The sequence below is a fragment of the Aotus nancymaae genome, unplaced genomic scaffold, assembly GCF_030222135.1.
Source record: "Aotus nancymaae isolate 86718 unplaced genomic scaffold, 86718_ANA_hifiasm-v0.15.2.pri h1tg000102l, whole genome shotgun sequence".
NCBI lineage: Eukaryota > Metazoa > Chordata > Mammalia > Primates > Aotidae > Aotus > Aotus nancymaae.
The window spans coordinates 2,519,500-2,542,323 of record NW_026988517.1 but is presented as its reverse complement, the minus strand read 5'-3'; the positions used below and the strand labels follow the sequence as shown (position 1 = coordinate 2,542,323).

At 40.9% G+C, this 22,824-nt stretch overlaps 1 long non-coding RNA gene across 1 annotated transcript; it reads left to right on the top strand.

Annotated features, from left to right (window-relative positions):
- The first annotated feature begins 5,695 nt into the window (after nucleotides 1-5,695).
- LOC135272046 (uncharacterized) lies at nucleotides 5,696-22,574 on the top strand. The gene is made up of 6 exons (XR_010340153.1): nucleotides 5,696-5,882; nucleotides 6,911-7,717; nucleotides 8,364-8,438; nucleotides 11,789-11,839; nucleotides 11,962-12,082; nucleotides 14,778-22,574. It is a non-coding gene; the product is annotated as an uncharacterized LOC135272046 (long non-coding RNA).
- The last annotated feature ends 250 nt before the right edge of the window (nucleotides 22,575-22,824 follow it).

Sequence of the window (22,824 nt, the reverse complement as noted above, 5' to 3'; positions counted from 1 at the left end):
TGTAAGATGTGCCTGCTTCCTCTTCCCTTTCCAACATGATTTTAAGCTCCCTGAGGCCTCTCCCAAAGCTGAGCATAAGCCACTTTGCTTCCTGTACAGCCTGTGGAACTGTGAGCCAAGGAAACTCAGTTCCAGGTATTTATTTGTAGCAGTGTGAAGATCGACTAATATCCCTTGTTTTATATTAGTAATATACAAAGTGCTGTATCTGCAAAGGGATCCCCAACACAGAAGGAGTCAAGAAACCAAAGAATGAGACAGACAAATCCAATTTTTCAGTAAAAGGTAATTTATTGGGGGGAATTTATGAACAGAAGCATGGTCTTGAATGGTAGCAACTTAAGTAGTTCTCCAGGCTGTTACCCCCAAGATTTAGGGCTTACTTAGTAGAGGAAAAGGGTAAATATGCTGTATTCAGATTGTGCAGGACAATTAAAGTCAGCCTTCCAGGAAGAGAAGGATGTGCCCATTGTAGCCTGTAATTTGCATAATACATCCAGGTTGCTTTGACCTAATGAGAAGATTTGCAGTAAGTATGTGCTCTTACACAAGAAACAGTAGGTTAGTAGCAATCTTAAAGGCATTCCCAGAACTGGGGTTAATCCGAAGTCAACATGGTGGATTTGCATCCAAAGCAAAGTTGCTTTAGCCTCCACAGAGCTCTCTCCCCAGACCCATGGAGCCCTAAGTGTTTAGAGGACCAGCATAGACATTTTCATCCAGGAAGGTTGATCCTCTTGGTTCTCAGAAGAAAATTGAATGTACACATCTGCTTATTCTTTTACCATAGTGTTTCTCAAATCTTTCCTTCCTTTCCCTCTCCACAGAAAAAGCTCCAGAAAATTTAAAAATATTTTCAGAAAAGAGAGTATCCTGAGTAGGATTTGCACATCAAGAAAAAGTAGAGATGGGAGTCAGGTGTTTTGGGGGGTAGAGAAAAAGATTAGGCTGAAAGAGGTACTGGGCCAGGTGTGAGGGTGTGCACACCTGTGTGTGTGTGTGTGTGTGTCTTTCTTGCTAAACATTTACTTGAAAACCTCCAGCCCTGTCTAGACTAGATTAACTGAAAGTTGTGTGTTTGCCCGTGGGCATGTGGAAGGTTTGGGGGCAGGCAACCCCAGTAATGGGATGTGCTGATGGAAGCTGGGCTGTTGAGCAGGCATGATGAGATGCAGAAGCATCAGGGCTCTGGTTTCTACATTGATCCATTCTGCTAGCATGGACTTCCTGCAGGCTGCAGGGTGGGTGTGGTAGGTGGGGCTTCCTTCTTTCCCCAGACTAGCCCAGAAATTCCCTAGAAAACCAGTCTTCTGCTACTGCTTCTTCCTGTACTGCACCTCTACAGGGAGGGTCACCCTGTCTGTAACAATGATGGGGACAGCAGAGTAATATCACAGGCCAGGTGGGTCTCCATTGGTAAATGTGGTGTGGATGTATATGTGTTTGCTGTGGCTCCCCACTCTGTCCTTTGCAGGCACTGCTAATCAGTCACAGTCACAGGATTCTCACCCCAGTGCCCAGTGAGTACTACTAAAAGATCCAGATGGTTTATAAATACCTGGAGACTATTGAATTCCCTGTGGATTCTCCCTGACCAGATTTCAGAACCTTCCCTGGAAATGAGGAAGTGACATGTCACCACCCAGTACCTTAGGAAGACCCTACCCTGTCAGTCTGAAATGGCATCTTGGGTGACCACTTCCTGCATGGAAGAAGAGAGGGTTCTGTGCAGAGAACTCCCTTGGTGGATCATGGGGCAACTGAGGCCTGTGTTCTAGCATAAAGCCTGGCATGTGGAGCAGAGATTCTAGTGGTTCTGGGATAAGTAGGTGCTGCTCAACCAGGCCTCCCAAGACCCCTTTTCCCTCTCCCACCATAGCTGAGTCTGGATGGGAGTATGGACACCCCTAGACTCCAGAGGATGGGACCCTGTTCAGTGGTGGTGCTGGGGTGTGGGTGAAGACAGCTGGGACAGGGCCTCCAGGTGTGGGAGGAGCCATCCTCTCCTGGGAGGCTCTGGGCAACTCACTGCCCTCTTTGGGCCTCTGTTTCCTCATCTGGCAAATGTAGAAATGTTGAGCCTGTTTTGCAGACCTCACAAGATGATGATGGAGTTCAGGGAGGAAGAGAATTTGATGTTGCTTGTGCCTGGTCCTTTCCACAAACAATGATGGTGAGAGCAATGCTGAGAGCCACATGAAACTGAGACTTCAGGAGGCCCTGTGAGGAAGGTGTGGTTCCCATCACACCTCCCAGATGAGGAAACAGTCTCAGGGAGGCCTGGCCACCTGCCCAAGGTGACACAGGCAGTGAGTGTTGGAGCTGGGAGTGAATCTAGAATCAGGGTTCACTGGATGGGGTGGGAGCATTTCCACAGCTGGCTCAGGCTGGTTATCCAGGATTTGAGGTATAACTGAATGAGGAGAGGAGAGAATGGTCTCCCTGACCTTGTTCCAGACCCTGGCAGGTGGGGACCTTCAAATTGCCCATGCTAGAGAAGAATCCCCAGACAACCCATATGAGGCTGTAGGAGCAGCAGGTGAGTATGTGTGTGTTGGAGAGGGGCTCCAGGGAGTCAGAGGACAGGCTTCTTCCCTCCCTGCTGGAGGCCTCCACATCATGTGAGCAAGGAGTCTTCCTCCCCCAGCCCTGCAGTAATGTGGCCACAGGGCCTGAAATGCCTCCATTAGAGAGACCGGAGAAACCACCTGGGTGAGCTGGGCTCAGTGTTGATTTGGGGAACGGTAGGACAGGGGACTCTATGACCTTATAACTTGTTAAAATCCCACCATGGAAGTAACTAAGGATGTCTAATGGCCTTGGTGGCCAGCTGGGGAGACATGGAGAGGAGGGAGAGTGCTGGGGGAGGCAGCTGAGGGTCCTGGGCTCTTCCAAGTAGGAGACCTGGGGAGGGAGTGTCCTGGCTGGAGTGGTTGGTGAGATTTCAGGAGACAGGTCTTGGGTGGGCACCTGACAGTGGGGACTCACCACCACTACCACCCCAATGGCCCAGGGTGATGGGCCCTCTCTGGGCAGGTTCCTCACTGACCTGGTGAAGCTAGACATTGCCATGAAGGACTGTGTGGATGTGGGTTAGCCTGGGGCAGGCAGGTCAGGGGCCAGGATCCTGAGTCTTGGGAGGAGAGAGCCCTGGACTCAGCCCTTCCATCTCAGCAAGGTTCCTCCTGTGTGAGCTGCACAGTCCTCCCCATGCCTTGTGAGCCAGGGCATCAGGCCCATCTTACTTCTGAGTGGTGGAGGCTTCAGAGCAGCCACCAGTCTCTGCTCCCTGAGTGCTGAAGCTGTAGAGCTGCATGACTGCAAAGCTGCATGAGCTGCAGGCTGAGTTGGACTCAGCCTTTCCCTCTGCTGGTGCCCTTGGTAGGAGAGGGAAATTGGGCCCCTCCCTCATCAGGCAGCTCCTAAGTGGCCAAGCATTTTTGTTCTATACAGGGCCTCTGTTTGTCTGTCTGTTGTCAGAGAATGTTGGGGCAGAAGGTCCCTGAGCCACAACTCCCACACCTCCTCATCAGAGTCCAGAGCCCGGTTCAGGTTCCAGTGCTGTTCTGTGCACATCCCTCACCCCTGGTGGCCTGGCAGTAGTGCAGTATGGGAGGGTGTGGAAATGGGGACCAATCATGGGCCACTTCTACTGCCTGCTTTTTAAATTGTGTATGGATTACTTTACAATTTTGTGTTTCTCCACATGTCTCATCAATTTTTAAGTTGTGTGCTAAAACTTTAAGAATCATTATAGAGACTCCCAATTCTGTTGTGTACCTTTGAAGAGTAATTCAGGATGTTTAAAGGCAGCTATTATAAATCTGTTCATGGGAGTAAAGGAAAATATTCTAACAATGAATTAAGAGATGTGGAACATCAGCAAAAAAATGGAAATTATGAAACAAGAAGATAAGAAATTTTTAAAAATACTTTTGAGCTTATTCAAAGATTAGAAACAGAAGACAGAGCAATAGAAACTGTCCATTCTGAATAAAAGAGTGAAAAAGCTTAAAGAAAATGAAGAGTCTTGGAGACCTGTGGAGTAATGGAGTCCAAGTTGGAGAGGGGACAGAAAAATTAAATGAAGTGCAAAGTAAATCACCAACTGATAGCTAAAAAATTCCAAAAATTGTTCAAATCCCCCCACTTTTTATACCCAATATGTCAACAAACCCCTCCAAAAAATACAAATAAAACCATTCCAAGGCCATACTGTGATTTAAGAGACTGGCAGGGCAGAGCTTTCTACCGACTTTCTGTGATTTCTAATTTTAATTACTTAGAAGAATGAAAAATAGTTTCTCCTCAGAGTTCCTTTTATTTTGTTGGAGAATGTCTGACTTAGGCACAGATGATTGACAGTTATTAAAGGCAGATGACTTTCCAGTTTTCTCTTAAATTTCCAGTGTCTTAAATTGGGAATTATTTAAATTTGCTTCTTCCAAATCTGCAATAATATTGATGCTCCAGAAAGACATCCCACGGAGATTCTGCTTTTGTGCATCTGTCCTGCATGGAGCTGAGGCTGTGCCTCTTCTAGTTTCATTAGCGCATAGTCTTAGAGTACTTCAAGTTAATCTCAAAAACTAAATGTTAAAATGTGTTCAGGCTGGGAGTGCTGGGTCATGCCTTTAATCCCAACACTTTGGGAGGTGGAGGCAGGTGGATCACTTGTCAGAAGTTTGAGACCAGTCTGGTCAATATGATGAAACCCCATCTCTACTAAAAATTCAAAAATGAGCCAGGCGTGTTGCCATGTGCCTATAATTTCAGCTACTGGGGAAGCTGAAGCAGGAGAATTGCTTTAACCTGAGAGGTGCAGGTTGCAGTGAGCCCAGATTGAATCCTAGAGCCTGGGCTACAGAGTGAGACTCTGTCTCAAAAAAGAAAAAAAATGGATTCAACGAATTATCACTGCTAAGTTCCACCAGCAAATTATTAAATGTGGTTCCAAAGGGATATTTAAAAAAGGGAATTAAACGTTTTCCAAGAAAGCCCTATTCACAACAGAAACACAGACACTGTGTTTCATGACCTCACCACACAAACTTCTCTCATGTGCTGGGAGGGACCACGGGGATCTCTGATCACCCACCTGTGTTAACTGGAGATCCACACTAGGACCCTAAGGCCTGGGAACCAGCCTGGGTCAGGGAAAAGAAGTGGTAGATGTGGCTCCCAAAGTGCTTAAGGGGCTCCTTTCCCTGTGGCTGTTATCCTGACTGGATGCAGCAGGGCCAGGCTTTTCACTGTGACGTTTTCTACATTTTATTAGAATGACAGGAGCGTCCCTGTTCGAGGCCTGACCCAGTAGTGGGCCATGCTGATGCCTCGAGGTCCAAAGGGCGCCCTTGGGGTGCATAGGAGGATTTGTGACAGCCCAGATAATAGAGGAAATTGTGGCTTTGAAAAGGCAAGTGCAGGTTCAGGGACGGTGTATATTCATTTCTGTCAGTGACCTGAGGGTTTCAGACATTCACGAGGGAGCTGTCAGTGTGGGATCCCAAGAAGTCCAAGAACTGTCAGACACGTGGCCATTAACCCCATTTCTACACAGGGACTACACTGCGCATGTCCGAGAGAGCGTTTTAGGGGCAGGGAGAGGAGAAGGGGCAGTGTCCAGGGGAGAGGAGGGGCTGAGGGAAGGGAAGGGGCAGGGCCGAGGGGAGAGGTGGGGTCGAGGGAAGGAGGGAAGGAGGAGAAGGGATGGGGTGGAGGAAGCGGACGGGGTGAGTCCAGCTACAGAGGGAGGATCATTTCTATGGCAACCCTGACAGGTTTGTGAGCAGCTCCAGGTCCCCTGCTGCTCAGTGATAAATCAAACTCACTGATTGAGCATGAAGCCAGCATGTTAAGAAGATTTATGGCATAATTAGAAGGTAAGACCAGCAGTCCTGTCCCGCTGTGACAGGCAGGAGGGGTTTGGGAACATCTAGGAACCCTTGACATGGCAGAACTGCTCTGGACGCGCGGAGGTCCGGATTCAAAAGCCGTAGCTACGCCTGGCATACTGGGAGTTGTCGTCTTTCATTAGCTTCCAGGTTTTTTTTTTTTTTTTTGAGATGGAGTTTTGCTCTCGTTACCCAGGCTGGAGTGCAATGGCGCAATCTCGGCTCACCGCAACCTCCGCCTCCTGGGTTCAGGCAATTCTCCTGCCTCAGCCTCCTGAGTAGCTGGGATTACAGGCACGCGCCACCATGCCCAGCTAATTTTTTTGTATTAGTAGAGACGGGGTTTCACAATGTTGACCAGGATGGTCTCGATCTCTCGACCTCGTGATCCACCCGCCTCGGCCTCCCAAAGTGCTGGGATTACAGGCTTGAGCCCGGCCCAGCTTCCAGGTTTTTAATCGCAGGGCAGCAAGATTACAATCACAGCCAGCAGGAACGTGGGGCAGCCCACAGTCCTGAGGGGGGAAGCCGGGCTGTGCTGGCCTCGCTGTGCATTCTGGGACTTGTGGTCTCTTCACCGCTCTCGCCGGTGTTTTAAAGTGCTTCAAAACTACAATCCCAGCATGTCATGGGATCGGGGAAGGGGCACAGTTCTGGGGGAAGAGCAGAGGCTCACGCCTAGCCAGGGGCTGGAAACTGTACCTCTTAAAGCTTCCCCACCCGTTAGTGGCAAGTCGGCTGAACTAGAATCCCAGCAGGTGAAATACGAGGAGGCGGTCAACACAGGAGGGTTTGCCAGGGCAGTGTGGACCTCACCGCTTCCACAGCGATATTAGCTACCGATTGCCTGCACTTCCTTGCCATGGGAATTGAGTCTGGAGAGGGACAGGAGGGGCAGGTCCAGGTTGGGCAGTGAGGAGGGCATGGCGCTGTAAAGTGCACCTCTTCCGTGTCCTATTCGGACTTGTGTGGTCCTAACCCGACTTCTCGCTGATCAGCTGGGTTCTCTCCCGCAGCTGCTGCCGAGGTCTTTACTGGGCATCGAGCCTTCTCCAGCCCAGGGAGCCGCCTGCTTTCCTAAGCTGCTGTGGGAACTGGCCTGAGATCCAGACGCTGTCCATTGTGCCGCTCCCCTCTTTTCCCTCCATTCAGAGAGCATTTCAGACACTTTGGGGAGAAATCCGCTGCCTGGCCCGCCAGTGCACAAGTTCAGAGCTTTGTAGGGTGTATATGGACTGTGGCTTTGTGAAAGTATCACCCTCACCAGCGCCTTTTTCACGAATGTGGATGTTGAGGTAACAGGGAGGATCATTATTGGTTTTCCCGGGAGATGCTACTAGCAGAGGAGAAAATCTCAATTCCCAGGCCTGTGTCTCTGGTGCGGTGGCACGCAGCCTCCTTCCTGGCACCGCCCCTGCCACCCACTCCAACGTGTACCTGTCTGGCAGCAGCTGGACAGCACCAACATTGCTTGGGCACGCGAAAGCGCATGCGCAAGCAGCCTGTCACAAGCGCCAGCGCTGAGCCGAGGCTCACGTCACAGTGACAGCCACCGTTGCCTGGGGAACGGTCTCAGCTGCTTAGCAAAGCAGGGGCACTCTGTGACAGTGCCTCGGCGTTTGGCAACGACCCTCCCTCTCCGCGGGATCATCACCACATCCTGCGATTTTAGGAATCCGGCAGCCCGAACCCGGGTGAGAAAAGGTCGCAAGGGGCTTCAAGGATGTCCACGGTGATCCACAAGAATCCCCACGATGCCTCAGGCCTGCCCAGATAGTGTGAAGTTACCCCTCGCTCAAAGTCCTCCTGGCTGAGATTTCCAGGTACGGCCTGCCTGCCAGCGGCGGGGCTGCTCTGTCCCCGAGAGGCTTCCCGGCAGAGAGCAGTACACCGCAGCCTCAGGAGCTGCCTGGCGGTGTGTTTCCGTGCAAGTGGTGGATGTCTCTGTGTGTCTTTGTGTGTGTGAGCGTGTATATGCGTGTATCTTTCTGAGTGTGTTGATGAGTGTGAGCGTGTGTTTGTGGGTGTGTCATGCTGACACGAGTGTGGCCAGTGCACTCCAGTGCCATTTCTCTGTAGTTTGCTTACCTTCAGCTGCGATCTGCGTTTGGCTCAGTTTAGGGGCTGTGGCGCCCCACGTTCTTTGTTTGCCTGGTGCTTTCTAAAGCCTCAGTGTAATGGGGTCTGTCTCCCACCTGCAGGTGTCATAATCACCTGCCCATCCCGAGGTGGGTCACTCCTTGAGAAACAAGACAGGCGCAACACACCTGCAATCGATTTCCTTCAAAAGCCCTTGGTCCTGTGGCACATCTAGGGCTGGAGGGACCCTAGCTGTCCCATCCACAGGACCCCTTGAGGGGCTACATTGATGTCCTTAAACTTATGTGTGTTTCGTCTACTTAGGATTCTTGTTAAAAGAGATTGTAATTCATGTGCGGGAGTGAGCCTGAGATTCTGTATTTCTTGTAGCCACTCAAGAGATGCCAGTGGTTATGGGTCAAGATTGACATTTGGAGGAGCAAGTCTCAGTATTGTTCTTTTGAGGTAAGAATTGGAGATGTAGGGTCTGCATTTAAAGGCCTTTTCTCAGTATCCTCTCCACTTTTCTTCCTAATTATGTTGGTAATATAATTAAAACACACTGATTTCCAATATAAAAAGAGACACATCAATAATTCATAAATTTACTCTTTAGAAATGAATAATTTACTTGACTCTCGGTTGTCTCAGGACAGATTACATGGTATGAGTTAGCTGTGGCATGAAATGACAGTGGGCTTGGTATCATAAAGAAGTGAAATATCAGTAATGTAAGAAAAAATGAATATATTTAGAGTATAATGGAATTCTGTTTAGAATTATTTATTATCTACTCTAGCTTGGGAATGTTCCTTAATCTCAGCTGTCTCAGTAATTTTTGGGAGCAGGGCCTGCTTTCTCTTCCACTCTCTATGGAACAGTGGTCTGCAAATGAGAATTACAAAATCTATACAGAGACTGTGCTGTGATTGGCAGAAGTTTCTAACATATTGGCAGCAAATACCCATGCAGTTAGAGTTCTTTGAAACATTTCTATTCGATCTTTGGAATGGTAAATGTATTCTGAAATATAGGATGAGAATTTTAGATGAATTAGTTTAAAATGATCTTTCATAAGACATTTTAATTGGTTTTACATTAATTAGGAATTAGGATATGTGAGACCTCTTCATTCTGCTCTTTTTGGTAGCTTAGAAATTATTTGTTTACATAAACATGAATGCAAATGCAGACATGTGGGCAAACGATGTGTGTAGTTGATCCCAGGTTTAGCATTTCAGCTGTAGAAGTCATTTGTGATAAGTTATGAAACCTTAAATGCTTTGAGTAAATCATAATTATAGATAATTAAGAAATGTTGAGAAAATCCTTTAAAATAATTTTGTACAATTCTTCAATCAGTTACATGGTGATTTACAAGTAAAGTACTGCAAAGTATATCGAATTTGTTACTTTTTAATTTGTGTTGCATAAATGGTAACAAAATACAGTGGTCCTATATAGTATTAATTAGAAATAGCTAAGTTTTCAAGGACCTAACTTAAGCAAGAATGTTGAACAGAGGAAATTTTTTTTTTTTTTTTTTTTTTTTTTTTTTTTTTAAAGAGAAAGAGAGAGAGAGAATAGGAAGGAGAAAAAAGGAAGAGAAAGAGAGAGAGAGAATGGGGAGGAGGGAGAAGGAAAAGAAAGAGGGAGAGAGAATGGGAATATTGCTTTCTTGCCCAGGCTAGAATGCAATTTAGTAATGGGTATTAAAAACCTCTTTTATACTGATAATTATACTTAATGATGTAATCAGGAAGGAGTAAGGGAAGAAGATAACAAACAAACAGCCAACCAATATTTAATTTAAACCTGTAAAATGCTATGCGATTACTGAGGAGTGATTTACTTCCAATTATATAGTCACCTTTGGAATAGGTGTGAGGTGGTAATGTATGTTTTGTGTATTTGAAGTGGAGAGTACTATAAATATTTATTAAGTTTACTTGTTCCGGGTCTGAGTTCAAGTTCTGAATGTCCTTGTTAATTTTCTATCTCGTTGATCTATAGAATCGTTAGCTCTTCTTGTTGCATTGATCCTTTTGCCATTATGTAATGTCATTCCTCGCCTCTTTTGATCTTTGTTGCTTTAAAGTCTACTTTATCAGAGGTGAGAATTGCATCTGCTGCTTTTTGTTTATTAGTTTATTTTTACTCTCTGTTCAATTGGTAAATCTTCCTCCTTCTCTCTGAGTCTTTGTGTATTGTTTCATGTAAGATGGGCCCGGATGCAGCATACCGATGGGTTTTGGCTTTTTATCCAATTAAAATATATGTAAGTTTAATACCAGCATTTGATGCTAGCTGGCTGTTTTGCCCATTAGTTGATGTGAATTTTTTATTGTGTTAAAGTTCTTTGCTTTTTGATATATTTTTGGAAAGGCTGATATTGGTTGTTCCTTTATATGTATAGTGCTTCTTTCAGAAGCTCTTGTAAAGCAGGCCTGGTGGTGGTGAACTCTCTAAGTACTTGTTTGTTCGCAAAAGATTTAATTTTTCCTTCGCACATAAAGCTTAGTTTGGCTGGATAGGAAATTCTGGGTTGAAAGTTCTTTTCTTTAAGGATGTTAAATATTGGTCCCCACTCTTTTCTGGCTTGTAGGGTTTCTGCTGAGAGATCTGCTGTAAGTCTGATAGGTTTCCCTTTATGGGTAACCTGAACTTTCTCTCTAGCTGCCCTTAGTATTTTCTCCTTCATTTCAACCCTAATAAATCTGGCAATTATGTGCCTTGGGGTTGGTCTTCTTGAAGAATATCTTTGTGGTGTTCTCTGTATTACCTGGAGTTGAATATTACCCTGCCTTGCCAGGTTGGGAAAATTTTCCTGAATGATATCCTGAAGAGTATTTTCCAACTTGGATTCATTCTCTTCATCACATTCAGGTACACCTATCAAACGTAAATTAGGTCTTTTCACATAGTCCCATATTTCCTGGAGACTTTGCTCATTCCTTTTCATCCTTTTTTCTGCATTCTTGTCTTCTCGTTTCATTTCACTGAGCTGGTCCTCGACTTCTGATATCCTTCCTTCCGCTTGATCAATTCGACTGTTTAAACTTGTGCAAGCTTCGCGAAGTTCTCGTGTTGTGTTTTTCAGCTCCATCAATTCACTTATATTCTTCTCTAAATTGTCCATTCTCATTAACATTTCGTTAAACCTTTTTTCAAGGTTCTTAGTTTCTTTGCATTGGGTTAGAATAAGTTCTTTTAATTCACAGAAGTTTCTTATCACCCACGTTTGGAAACCTGCTTCTGTTATTGGAATACCGGTGTAATCTATTAAGCCTTGTTCCGTTACTGATGAGGAATTGCAATCCCCTGTAGAGGGAGAGGCATTCTGATTTTGAGTATTCTCTACCTTTTTACGCTGGTTTCTTCCCTTCATTATATATTTGTCCGTCTGTCGTCTTTATAATTACCGACTTTCTAACTGGGTCTCTGACGTCCAACTTGTTGATTCCCTGCGCCGAAATCTGAGCAATCCACTGAGCCGGCCAAAAGAGCGTTGTTAAGATTGATGGTGCTTTTCTGCCCGGGAATATCCGGACTCTGCACCAAGAACTGGCGTGCTAAGGCACCAGCAAAACCGCCACGCCGGCCACAAGAGTCGCCCTGGCGACCCGTGGAGCTCCTCCACTGGGAATCTCGTGGTCCGTGAGCAACTAATATTCGTCTGAAAGTGTGGCGTCCTCTCGTTCTTTGCGCTTTCACTGGGAGGTACGTGCCCGAGCTGCTAATCATCAGCCATCTTGGATCTCTCTCCTATTTTTATCATTGAATAAACATTAGATATATGTATATTTTTTCTTCAGAGAACCAGCAGAAGAAAACACAGCTTCTCTCTTGAGGAAGAAAAACATGAGGTTGGAATAAATTAAGCACTTTACACAGTGTTAAGTTTGAGAAATATTTTTGCTTAAAATTGTTCCTGTATATCCTGATTTTGAATTGTTATGTTTCATTTTATTATCCCTTGTATGGCTAGAAAGAGTTCCTAGAGAGAGAAGACAAAGGCAGTCTGTGTTGCAAAAGAAGCCCAAGGCTGAAGATTGAAGAACTGTTATGCAACTTTGCAGTGGACCTGGAGACAAGGAAAATCTTGTCAGGTAAGTTGGATGCTAAAACTTTGTCTAGGGGTTAACTGTCCATGTTTATTATTTTCTCATCCTAGAAAAAAATGTAAAAATAATTGCAGGGTAGGACCTTTCTTAAAATATTCTTTAGTGGAAACAGTACTTCAGAAACAGATTTTTAACCACTTATTAAGCTCCCACACTAGCTATGCTCTGGATTTAGATATAAAGTAGAGTGATAATCTGACACAGGGAATTATGTTTCTCTTGACAAGAGATGTTGACACAAAGGTCTCTCTTTAGAGGCCATAAAAGCAATTTGATCTAAACACTTTGTACTAATATTGTGATGTTTTTTGTCAAAATGATGAAGTTACTAAGCTGTGTTAGCATATTCTAAATGTTGAAATTTATGAGCCATGGTGAGAAGACAGAGGTTTTATTGACAAGAACTTAATTAGCACTTTCTGACTGCTTATCAAAATAAATGTGTTAAATGTTTCTCTCTGATGAAATAAAAGTGAAAAGATGGCTTAGCTAGATTTTATTTTTTATTTTGTTTTTCTTTCTTTGTTTAGCCTGGTACATTTTTCTTTTAAGCAGTCATAATACTAATCAGGAATCTTAGCTGATGCTGCACATTAGCTGTATCCAATAGCAGTTTGGTAACCTTAAAGCATGTCTGTGTGTACTGTCATTTTAAATATGCCCCACACATTTTGTTCACTGCTACAACTATTTTTGACTTAATGATGATAAAAGAATGGCTTATTCTGAGATATGAATATAGACCCATAAAATAACTCATTCCCATTCAAGGGTGACTTCACCAGTTTTAAGCCTCTCAACTTTCACCTACTTTTTGTATTTAGCCTTACCTCTAATGAGACCAGTTATGGGCAGAATTAGAAACGTGTGATCAGAGATGTTAAAATTCAGCTTTCAAAACCCACTTATTTTGTACCATGATGTTTTTCTTTCTCAGAGAGGTAAAAACCTCTTGCAAGTCATTCAAGTTGTTTCTTATTTATTTGAACAAAGACAGTTGCTTGATATAACAATTAAACATTGTAGATTTTTTAGTCAATATCACATAAATTAGATTCTATTTTAAATAAACCACAATTTTGCCACCCACCAACAAATGAGCAATAATAAAAGTGTGTATATTATATGTATAAAACATGTGAAAGATCAGCTGTCCTGCCATTCAGAAATTAAAACTTGTTTCTCTAGGCTACAGCCCATGAGGTTCACTAGTCTACATCTAGCAGAAGCAAACTTCTAAAGACTTTTGGATGGGTAAAAATTACCCACATACATTTCATAAAATGTTATAACTTCCATTCTGATCTAAGGAGTTAACAGAATTATGAGTTTTGGCAAATTCAGTTCAGCAACATGTAACAAAAGAGGAACAGAAAGGGGTATGGGAGTAATCTCCATCTCATTGCACAATTCTGTGAAAAGGTAAATGAAGTTGGTGCTACAAGTATGTGGCACATTCATTACCTTTGTCTTTTTCTAAAACAATGGTATCTAAAAACATGCTGTATAATCACAAAATTTTCCAGGTGAATTTACACAGAAAAGAGAAGGGAAATATTCCAACCATAGATTTGGGTTTGGTACTTAGTGCAGCAATGAATTTTAGAAGGTGACAGGTTACATAATGAGGTTGAAGTTATGATTGCACCTGGCCCTGGAAAATTGCCATGTCAAGAGAAGAGACTATCAGCTCACCTGCATTATATATGAAGTGATTATTGAGTATTCAATTATGGCTGAATTTTAAATGGTTGGGATCCAGTTCTAATTGATTTCAATGTAAATCAGTAGAGTTTCTAATCAGGGTTAAGTTCAATGCTGAATGACTAGTTAAGCCGCTACCATTTTAAATTACGCTTAAATCAATAGGTAGTATTATATTTCATATTTGATTGGAACCATATTGCCTCCATAACTGAGGCTATAAAGCCATTTCTTGACAGAGTGATATGTATTATTTTGTAAATGTGTACATTCCAGGCCACATAGATGCATTTGAAATGCAAGAATAATAAACAGGAATGCTCAGGAGTATTTTTAAATCTAAGGGATGTTTTTTAGGGAGCAGTTAACAAAAGCAGTAGCTATTTAATATTAGGTGTTTGAATTGCTACTCTATGGTGGGAAATAGAAGTTTAAAAAATTACATAATTGTAATCCCAGCACTTTGGGAGGCCGAGGCGGGTGGATCACGAGGTCGAGAGATCGAGACCATCCTGGTCAACATTGTGAAACCCCGTCTCTATTAATACAAAAAAAAATTAGCTGGGCACGGTGGCGCGTGCCTGTAATCCCAGCTACTCAGGAGGCTGAGGCAGGAGAATTGCCTGAACCCAGGAGGCGGAGGTTGCGGTGAGCCGAGATCGCGCCATTGCACTCCAGCCTGGGTAACAAGAGCGAGACTCCGTCTAAAAAAAAAAAAAAAAAAAAAAAAAAAAATTACATAATGTCATGATTATAAAGCATTACTGCAGGGAGGGTTAGGCTTCAGGAGAAGATAATCAAAAAAAAACAGTTCTTCAGAAGGAGGCTGATTGGCTGTTTTGCTAAAGATAAATCTTTCCTCTTCCAAATATTCTGAAAAAACTAGTAGACTGATAGGAAGAAGTGTAGTGATTTGCACATTATCCAAGCCATTGAGTTATTCCTTCCTGTCCTCATTCTGGTTCTTGATTTGCAGGCCAGCTATTCTCTGCAGCTGGAGCAAATTATTTCAGCAGAAGTGCTGAAGTGACCACAAGTTGACAAAAGGACATGATTTCTAGTAGCAAAAAAGCAACTAGATTTTATGAAATTCTGTCTAATAATGTTGTTTAACTCATGGATCCTGCATCTGATGCCTGCTTTTTATCCAGTCCTTTCAGTGGCCATTTGTTAGCAGTCACTCAGAAGAGGAAATGAAATGTAGCTATTGAAATAAAAATTGCTCTACTCTTTTTAATAGCTCAGCTGCAGGCTCTATTGTTTTATTTAATGGATTGTATAACTGAATTATCTCCTGATAATTTGTTTGGCTTCTGAGTCCCTGTCAGAATCTTGGAGCTTCCAGATTCTGGTGTTTTGCTTATTCAAAATACAAGGGGATAGTAAAAGCAATTACATTCTTTAAAATGTAATTTCTGCCATAGAATCTATAGTACTATGAACAAGAAGAAATGCTTTTTCATCAAAGAAAGCATGTATAGACAGTCCCTAGGTTCAATAATTCTAGTTTGGAATACAGTAAAAACTTTATTTGCCTAAATGTATGGAGGCAAGTAGGCTTGGTGGCAGTAGTAAGAGGAAAAAAGAAAATAGAGGTGCTAGAATACATAAATGTCTTCTGTCTTGTCAAAATTAATGTGTCATCTTCAAATTGGTAGATGGAGTCCTTGCTAGAGAATCCAGACAATGAGTCTCTCTCTCTCTCCTCCTGCCTATCCATTATAGATATAAAAAGCATACCTACTGAGTTTGACTTACTGTCATTGTAAACAGTATCACATGGTTATTGTATTTTTAATTATATTATTTGTTTGGTTACAGAGCAGTTAAGATTTATCTGGTTTCTGTTGTAAGAATCACAGTGATTAAGATACATGTATATTGCTCCTGCTTTTCTAAGAAGAATTTCATTATATGTATATTCAAAAGATCAAGATTAAAAAATAAAGTGCCTCCTACATAAGGAAGGTGGTGTAAAATACCAAGAGGAAGGATCAACCCTCTGCTCCATACTTATGAATATTTCAAATGTGGATGAATTGCCTAGTATTTATCTGACTAAAATAAACTGCTATGGTTCTTGGAAGATTCTGCAGAAAGCTTTTGCAGTTCATTTTTGTCCTGCTTTCATATGTTCCATCAGATCAGCTTCATTGTTTTAGGAAGAGGAGGAGAAAGATTTGTTAAATCATGAAGTGGTAATACACCTTTCAGCTGAGAAAGATACACAATGTACAAAGCAGTTAAAACAGATTATACAGTATAACTTGTTAAGGATGTAAGTGACATACATGTAATCATTAATCTTGGAACAGACTGGAAATCTGTTAATGAATCAAATCAATACCCTCTCCATTGATCCATAATAATTTGAAAGAAATGAAAACTTTAACACTTACCGTATGTGGACATTATGATGGGCTGCAATTAGCTAGCCTCCAGGAGATTATGTTACCTAGTTACCAGAAGGTAAATATAATTTCTGTAGACCTGCTGGAGAGATTGTCATAAAGACAGGTGCAAGATGTGGAAAAGGGTCAGGAAGGGATATTTGGGACAGCCCAAACCTGGGTTATCTTTCAATAATTTCATTCCATCTATCCTCCTTATGACATTTCATACTCCTAGTTCAAGTGAATGTATTGCTTTGAAAAGATATTACAATCTAATTTTGCCAGTTAAAAAGGGATTATCCTTTTAATATCTTTCTACACATTTAGATCTCACATGAGATGGCAAAGAGGTCAAGGCAAAAATTCTGCATTTGGGAAAAGAATAACACATGGGCTTTCTCCTACAGGCAAGACACATGCATATAAAAGTATTTCATGTTTATACAACGCCCCCCACCAACCATCACCATCAACCTCCATCTCAACAGTTCCAGCATGGTCATTATTTCCAATAAAATTATATAGAAAAAAATAGTGAAAAGGAATGAAGGCTTTTGCATCTATTGCATTCTCACATTTTTTATGCCCCCATTTTGCAAATAGGTATGTAGTACTCTACAAAATAGTATGTAAAGAGGAAAATGATCCCAGGACCCACTGCTTATATATATATATGGCTTTGATGTAAAACTTAGAAGAAACAATCATAGTATATGAAGTTCCATAGGAAAATCTCAATTTGGGAAAGATATAAAAATCGTTATTGCCATTCTCTAGGAAATCAGTAAATAAAATGGAGAACAGAAATTTTAACAAATGCAGGTAAAATACATGCTTATGGAGTTGTGAAGAGCCTTATTTTATAATGCCAAGGGGGAACAAGTTAAAAAGTGTTGTCACCTGTTTCCAGGGGAAGCAGTTGGTGAGACCAAGCACAGTAGGATAGTTTGTTAGGTAGCACATGTAAAGCCATGAGCAGATGGTGCCATTCACATAGAGTACAGGAATGTGGGTGTTTATGAGGGTGAGTTTCTGTGCATGTGCATGTGGAAAGCAGCAAGGAGTTTGATACTAATGTACTCCATCAAGTCCAGTTACAAAGAACAAGTAGCTAGAAGAACATTCTGTGCATCTGGCAGCCTAACTAGCTCTGTCAATCTGTGGATGCTGCTATTGTACTATAAGCTTCCATTCCATCTGTGTTGTTTATTTTGAGCTAGATTTACTGCACGCTATGTGAATTGATGATGGCTAGAAGGTCTAAAAGATTCTGAGTCTGTTTAAAGTTCCAAGGTGTCAAATTATGCAGGACTGTGTCACGAACATTATAAAAGGGTAAATGGAGAGGCAAACTGATCTCAGTATTTGTTAGAAATCCAAGAAAAATTGCCTAAAATATAGATGAAGGTTTATAAAAAGACATAAAGAGTACATATGAATACATGCAATCAAATGTTTTATTTTCAAGTTGTATTTTGTCATTTTACAAAATTCAAAGTATGTACAAACAAATAGACAAGTCAAATCAGTTCTCCATTCTGGGGTTGTGACATACATATTATTCAAAACTTTCTGATTAGTACTGTGTTAAATTGTCAGAATTAAGGAGTGGACTTGATGAGTGAGGGTTGTGCCTGGCTTCTTTCTGAATGGCTAGATCTGAGGAACAGGTATATTTCTATGCACTCACTATTAAGTTATTCTGTGATGATCCTTTTGCTTCAATTTCTTTCCATATAATGGGATGTTTATAAATCTTTCTACCATACAGTTTAGGAAATAGACTTTGCTATCATCATTAAGAAATCACTAAGTAAATTGAGAATATACTTTTTAATGAAAATCATATATATTTATGTGAGAAAGTGACACTAATTGGGATAGGTCATCAATTTCAAGGCTTTTGTCTGTTTCAGTTTTCAATACAATGTGCAGCTGAATGTTATGCCTGCATGATGCTGGGTCATTCTTATGAACAAAGAGAAGAGAGGTTTAATGAATCAAGCATTATATCTGCATCTGCAGATAGGATATCATTTATGTGGCTTCTCTTGTCTGCTTATGTAGTAAGTAGCCCAGATCAGAATTTTCCTGTACCAGCCAAACTGTATGCAGTTTAACTGCAGTCAAAAAGCATTTTGTTTATGGTATAGAAATTTTAATTAGCGCTTTCAACCCCCATTCAGTTAGTGGTTGGTTGTGGTTGAATTGTGTCACTGAATATACATATATTTATATAAAACTCTGCCCTTCTTCAAGGAATAAAATATTAATCATCCTTCCTTATTTGTTTCAGAGCTGTGACATCAAACAGAAACTATGAATGTAGTTCATTTGATTGACAATGTTTAATATTCATCTGCTGAGTAGATACTTATCCATATTCATAATATATGCTAGATAATGTGAGATATTGAGATATATAAGCCAATACAATATGTAATCCTTACCCTCCAGATACTTTAACATCTAGTTGAGTCAGTAAGCCATTCTTATGAAAAAAAAAACCCACATCAAATAGCAATGCATACATTCCTTATCAATTAAAAAATACAAGGATGGCACAAATTGGATGAAAATTAAGCTGGCAAGTATTCATTTCAGTCTTCTATCTGCCAGACATTATATTGGGTACTTCCTCTCATTAGGTGTCTCACCTAACTCCTCAATAACTCTGTGAGATGTTTTCCCCAACATTTGAGATGAAGACAGAGGGAAGAGTAGCTATAACTTGTCTGGGCCACATAGCCATTAAATGAATAAACAAGATTTTACTTTAGTTTACCTCCAGAAGGACATATTGAATATCTGATCTATACCAGGCATAGTGTTTGACACTGAGATAAATAAAATAAAAAATCAGTTTTAAGAAGTGTAGAGGCTTGTAAAAAGTAAAATATGAAAAGTTTAATGTGAACATAATGGACTAAGTGCTGAAATAGGTGTATACATAGGGAGTGATAAGAACAAAAGAGAGAGCACCTAACTCAGAAACATAATTGAGTTAGATAGAGGAGGAAAACATGAGAGGCTTCCAAGACAGGCACAAGCATAAACAAGGGTACAGTGGCACAAACAGCAGGATAGTGGGAAATGTAGCTTTTGCAGCATACCATGGTAACTCATGTGACCAGCAAGGAAGAAACACATTTAACAGCATGCATTATGGTAGGAAATAACCCCAGTGGGCTGACATATTGAGACAAGTCTTGAATGAAGTAGATTTTCTGTTGCCTTATGAACTTTGGGTATATTTACTTTGATTATCCAGATAATGATCAGATGTTATAAGTGAAGATAAATGGGATCAACAAATGCATAGAGACAAAGATGGTAGGTTGAGGAATGTACAGGCCAATATGATAGATCTGCTAATCTTCTATTCTTAGGATCAGTTGCCATGTATAAACTTGAAGCTTCTTATCACCTAGAGATGATCTTCCTCTTAAATCTTAAATTCCACTCGCTGGCAACAACTTCTTAACTGTCCAGGTTTTATTGTCATTGTAATTCTCCAAACTGACCAAGACCTTTAATCCCTCAATCCTCCAATTTGTTTGTCTATTATGGCTATCAGCCATAATCTATTCAACTTCTGACTGATCTAGATTCCCTGCCCCACCACTTTAGCCCCTCCTCTTGCTGTAAATTCCTTGCTTAATTTTACTTTTACATCACACATTCCTGCAAACATTTCAAGATTGGATCAATTCATTCTTATTTCTCTAGCTCTCTTTTCCATTATTGGAAGAAAGGATTTTCACGACCATTTCTCTCTATGCTAGTCACCTTCTGACTCTCAGATCATTATCTCTTCACAAAGAAATGGAAATTATCATCCAAGCACTACAAACAAATGGAGATAAGGTCCACTGCATCCAATCATAAATGTAGAGGTATTATTCCTTCAATATGAGGCCAATCCTTCTATCTGTGCTTTGGATTCTCCTTCTTCCTTTCTTACCCATCATTCTTCCACTTTTTTCAGATTATTATATGTTTACTAGCTTTTTTAGGAATATTGTGTAAATACACTTATGTCTTTCCAATCACAAAAGCAAAACAACACTCTTTTCCTCAAGTCACTCTTTTAGTATCATCTTATCTACCTCTAGCATAGACAAACATCTTGAAAAAGTGACTTAGAGTCATTGTTCTATTCTTCCTACACTTATGATGCATTCTTCAACCTGTTGCAATCTGAAAAACACTGCCAGGAGTTCTCAAAACTGTTCTTGTCAAGGTCATCAATGAATGCCTTGTTTCCAAATTCTCATGGGTATTCTTACTTTATTTTACTTGTAGGATTTGATATTGCTAACTAACCACTCCCTTCTGAACATGGTTTCCTTGGTGTAATGACACCACTCACTCTCATTTTCTTGGTAGACTTCTTGTCCACTGCCATTTCCCTAAATATTAGTGTCTTCAGATATATCATTTAGGCACTTGACTCTTATCTTTCAAAACATCCTTCCTGAATAATATCATTTATATCTTTAATAATAATTTATGTACCTATACCATCATTTATCACTCACATGTGGAACAATCTGATCCAAGGAATAAATCCTTAATTAATCCCTTTTTGATGAGTTTTAGTCAGTCCTGTATGTTTAAATTATTACTCAATTTGGAGAAGACCATGGGTTCAGCTTTGAAGCAGTGCCTTTCACACAGCCACTGAAAGGCCATGGGTCCAAAACTGGATGTATCCTCTCCTTCTCTCCTACTTCCAGCCAACTTTTCTAAATGTTCTCAAATCCATGAACATTTCCAATAACATTATTCTAGTAAATAACTAGAATTCGACAAGAACAATTGTTGCGTTTACTAACGTAAATGAAGAAACCTCATCATTTAAGACATCTATAACTGAGTAAGAAATATATAATCCAGGTAAGTGTAGCAAAAAAAATCACACAGTTCATTTAAATTATATTTGAAAGTATGTGTGTGTGTGTGTGTGTGTGTGTATATATATACCTCTTTTAATTAAGTTGAGACAGTTGAGTGAACTACACCTAAACTACTAAATTTCAGAAGTCTAACTCATAAGAAACAAATATTTTAATCAAATTAAGGACAGAAAGCACATCATTTTAATATTTATATTCCTAGTTCCCAGCAGCATAAACTATAACAGAGTTGCTGCTTGATATTTATTAGTAAATTAGTGTTTGTTATTCAATACTACCTAAAAGTGAAAAGCATTTTCAACCATGTCATTCATACATGAATATGATATAGTTATAATTTATTCTATATACTAAATGGCTAAGTAAATAAGAATATCACAATTGTCTTGATTTATGTCTGAGAGAATTATATATTAATTGGAATATAGTAATACTACAAGGAATATAAGGTATTAAAGTGACTAGTCATGTGAGCTTTATGTTAAACAAAGACCTATTTTACAGCTTTAGTTTCAGTGCAAAAGTGACCACTACTCATGGGGAAAAAAATGTTTGACTATCTTGATGCCACCTATTACCATAAATGGAATACTAGTATTTTATGCATTCTGCTAAGGAAGAAGGTTGACTCTTCTTCAGCCAAAACAAACTTTATATATTTTCCCCTCAATAAGGTCATTTCCTCCCTGAGCAGTGAGTATGAACTACTATGCTGATAAGAAGTTAGTAAGTCTAGTTCATATTGCAGTAACACTCTACACTTAAAGCAAATAGGAATGAATTTTACTGTTGATACAGTTTGGATTTGTGTCCCTGCCAAAATCTCATGTCAAATGGTAATCTGAAATGTTAAAAGAAAGGTCTGGTGGTTGGTGATTGGATCATGTGGGTGGATTTCCCCGTTGCTATCCTGGTGATAGTGAGTTCTTACATGATCTGGTGGTTTAAAAGTGAATAGCACCTTCCCGTTCTTTCTCTTCCTCCTGCTCCTGCCCTGCAAAATAAGCCTGCTTCCCCTTTGCCTTCCAACATGATTGTAAGCTTCCTGAGACCTGTGCAGTCATGTTTCCCATACAGTTTGCAAACCTAGGAGACACTGAAACCTCTTTCCTTTATAAATTACCGAGTCTCAGGTACTTCTTTATAGCAGTGTGAGAATGGACTAATACAACTGTGGTCCCATCCTCCTTTTATTGTAAAATATACAAACACAAATAATGATTTAAAAAAATAAATGCACAATGTAAATTTATAGTAAATAGAATTATAATAAATCAAACATCCTTGTAATTCACCACCAAGTTACAAAATAGAACTTTGCCAATGGCTGTACCCAATTATAACACCTTTTCTCCCATTCTAAGACACCACTGTCAGGATATTTACAGTAATATTTTCCTTGCTTTGCATTATGGTATTAGTATGTGAAAATGTATCATTAAAGTACATAATTTAGTTTTACCTGCTTTGAAATTTATACAAATGTAATAATGTAGTATAAATTTCCGTTGTGTGACTCCTTCCATTCAATGATTGGTTCAAGTAAGTACTGAGGTCAAGACTGTTGGGGTCCTGCGCTCCTCAGGGCAGGCAGGCTCCTTTCCCGGGGTGGGCTCCAGCAGCACCTGCACCATGTACCTGCATGGCCTCAGCATGAGAACACCAACTGCCGGGCACGCGAATGCGCATGCGCAAGCAGCAAGACACAAGC